Below are 3,949 nucleotides of genomic sequence, written 5' to 3'. Positions count from 1 at the left end.
TCCCATTTTTGATTCTTGACTTTTTTGTGAAATTAGCATTCTATTGAGAAAGTCTTTGCCTATGCCCAGAACTATGAGTTTTGCCTATTTTACCTTCCCATAGGTTAAATATTTTTTGTTTTGATATTTAGATCATTGCTCCATTTTTATCTTAATTTAGTACCTGATGAGACATATAGGAATAGTTTAAATCATCTGAATGCCAGATATAGGTCTGGCATTCAATCATCCAGGTTTCCCAACACCATTTGCTGAAGAGGGTATCTTTCCTCCAGTGAATGTTTTTGCCCCTTGTTTCAAAGATCATTTTCCACTTTACATCAAAAGAAAAAAGTCTAGAAAGGTCAAAGGTAAGGCTGCTTGCACCAAACAGTCAAGTTTTCAATAGAAAATCAAAGTTCTTGATGAATTTAGAAGTTCTACAACAATTAGTAGAAAAATGAAACAAAAATTTGTTGTTTGGATAAAAGAACAAGTAGATAGAAGAGTCCCTTAAATCTGAGTATGATTAAGCACTTCTCAATGAAGTAATGGCTGAGAGAAACGAGGAAAGTGGAGAAGAAAATTTTGAAGCTGACTGAAATTGGTTCATGAAGGTGGAGGAAAGAAGCAATCTCTGGGATACAGATTTGAAAAGTGAAGCAGTAAGTGCTAATATAGTACCTGGATAAGTGACCTGAAATGCCATGTTAAGGTCATTGACAAAGTAGCTACACTAAACAATATATTGATATATAAAAAGCAACCATGTATGGGAGGAAGGTACTATCTAGGACTTTCTTAGCAAGAGATGTTACAAAATATTTTAACCTTGCTTTGGTGATATATTGTTCAGAAGAAAATACTCTTCAAAACATGACTGCATATTGAAAGTACATCTGTTCACAGGAGTTCTGATGGAGAGGTGCATGACCGTGTTTCCTGCTTGTTAATATAGCATATGGCTTATGCTCCTCAGGTCATAGAAAAATAAAATTATTTTGAATTTAATATCATATAATATAAAAATATATTTTGGCTGAGGGCGATAATGCATGCTTACCATGCAAGCTACTCAGGTGGTCAAGACAGAAATACCGCAACTTCAAGTCTGACTCGTATAACTCAGTGAAATCCTATGTCAAAAGGAAACTTAGAAAGAGCTTGGATTCAGCAGAGTGGTACAGAATTTGCTAGCATAATGATGCCCTTCTTATTCTCACCACTATAGCAACATCAACATCACAAAATACGTTTTGTTAGGCTGCCAAGTCCCCACATAATGATTCATCTTGTGGATATAGAAAGAGTAAATTAAAAACCTTTTTTGAAAACATCTACCATTTTATATGACATTAAAATTACAGTTCATGGGAGGAGGTAAAACTATCAATATATACAATATTTTGGATAAATCAATTCCAAACATCATGGAAGACTTTGAGGATTTGAAAATTTTTCAATGGAGCTAACTGCGGATATGGTGGATACAGTAAAAGAACTAGAATTACAAATGGAACCTGAAGATGTGACCAAATTTCTACCATATCATGGTAAAACCTGATAAGGAGTTACACATTCGTGGAATTTCCAACAATTTCCAATATCTTGAGGCTTCCAAGAACCTTTGTCTTCATTTCCACAGCTCCATGCAGTGCTTTAGGGGCTCCTTGCCTAGATTTCTATCCTTGCTTTGAAATCTGTGTAGAAGCCTTCCTGACCATATAACTCTCACATTCTGCATGTGAGTAAAACCAGCATCTTGTAGACAGGCCAAGGTCTTATCAATGGAGGAAATGGCTTGCAGTGTGGTAACAGCAGACACCTGGTTCCTAGTTAATTTAACAGAGTGAAAAAAAATCCCTGGGACCCGAATCTCAAGGCAGGGAGTTTCAACAGCAAGGTGCCTTTTGTTTTTCTTTCTTTTTCTTTTCTTTCTGAAATCAAAGTCATTTAAAGTTCATTTTTTTACACCCTTGAGCCAGAAAAAATGTGGGATATAGCCAACTACTAAAATTCCTTCAAGTAAGCATTTTTATTATCTTGATGCAAAGTAGCTAGATTCTTTCTACAATTAGTCTTTTTATAATTGTATTTTTTGGGGAGGCGTTGCCCCAACTTTCTAGGTGCATCTTTTTTGGACAAGCCGCAAGTCATTTGACTCTGCTATTTGACCCTGATTCTCAACTGTAAAGCTAGCTGAAAGTAGCCGACAGCATTCATATCGCACCTAGACTTTGAGCAACCTTGAAATTCCCTCTGCCATGCTAAATAATCTACAGCCCTTCATCTCAGTCTCCAATAATCTTAGGACTTGGTTAAAATGTAGACAATTCTTTTGCCAGAGTGCAACACATATAGCCTATAGTACAACAGCCTAAAACCTTTTCAACCTGGCCTCTACTGCCTGCATTCTTGTTTTTTTTTTTTTTTTAAAGCAAGGAAGAGAATTTTATTAGGTATCTATGGCTGCATAACAAATTACTATAAAACTTAGTATCTTAAACCAACACATATTTATTACCTCACAATGGCTGTGCTTTGGCTCAAGGTTTTTATGAGTCTGTGGTTAAATTTTTAGCTGGAGGTGCAATTTTTTTTATTGAGTTTATTGGTATAATCTAGGTATACAATACAGTTACATTCATCATTGGGATTCTGTACCTTTACATAATAGGTCTTGATTCTCATTTTTTTCCCCTTGTCCCTGCCCTACCTTCACCCCCCTCCCCTCCCCATTTACAAACACTTTATTTCCATTTTTTCAGTTTCTCATATGATTTTCCTTTCCCTTATAAGCATTCTGATCTTCTGAGCTGATGATCAAACCCTGCTCCCAACAATGTGGGACTTTACTAACCTACATCTTCAAACTTATTGAAACTCCTCCCACTAGTCTTAAAGACTTTTATCCAGTATGGTCAGGTAGAATTACAGGAATGAAACCCACTCTTCATACCAACTTTGAGTTTTAGACAGCTGTTCCATCACGGGAACAAGGTACCGAAATATTCAACTTAGATAAGAAGAGTTTTATTTTGTCTCACAGTTTCAGTGGGATCAATCCATGATTGTTGGTCAACTCTAAGGCAGAAACAGCAGGGCCTCAGGCTATTATACGAAGGCTCCTCACATAATTGTGGGAAGAAATCAGAGAGAAAGGAAGAGCCAGAAACAAAGCATTCTTCTCTTCTCAAAATGTAAAAATGAGTAACGTAAATTTCTTAAATAAAAAGTGATTCCTATTATAAGGGAGGATATTAAATTTACAAATATTACTAATATAATTTCAAAATATAAAAAATTTCAATATAAAAATGCCACTGAGATATGAATGAGACGTTGTAGGGATGGCCCAGTAGTGGAGAAAAATTGAAGGAGCTTCAGGAATGAACAGCAATTAACATATCTTAGCAGATAAGTTGGACTGCCCTTTGGCAGCCAGGGAGAAATAAGAATATTGGAAGTGGAAATTTGCAGAGGTGACGTTATAGGATAAAGAATGGTTTTAAAAGTTTGGATCATGTTGTCTAGATGATATATTATAGAATTGAAGTTAAATATTTGAGTGGCAGATGATATGGGTTTCGTATTTCATGTCACACCAAAATATTATGTGCAGTTGATGAAATGTCTAAGAAGATTGTAAATAGGAAATTCATATGAAGATTTTGAATTTTGGATATTTTCACACTGTGGAACACTACTTTATAGTTTCTTGTCAGGCTCTTAAAATAATTTGGCCGAGTCATGTGGCTGTGCATTAATTTGTGGCACAGGGCTGAGAAGGAAAACAATTGACATTAAAGAAGGATGGTGAACTTGGCAACCAATGGAATATATGATAAATGAAAGGTAGGAAAGTTAAAGGATACCTGTGATTACACAGTTAATCTTTCATTATAACCTTGAGAGATAAACAGATTATTAAATCAGTTTTTCTGTAGGATTTATGACTAATGAGTAGATA

The sequence above is a fragment of the Fukomys damarensis genome, unplaced genomic scaffold (genome assembly GCF_012274545.1).
Source record: "Fukomys damarensis isolate Sample0158 unplaced genomic scaffold, DMR_v1.0_HiC HiC_scaffold_6, whole genome shotgun sequence".
In the NCBI taxonomy this organism is placed as follows: domain Eukaryota; kingdom Metazoa; phylum Chordata; class Mammalia; order Rodentia; family Bathyergidae; genus Fukomys; species Fukomys damarensis.
Note: the sequence above shows the minus strand (reverse complement) of the source record.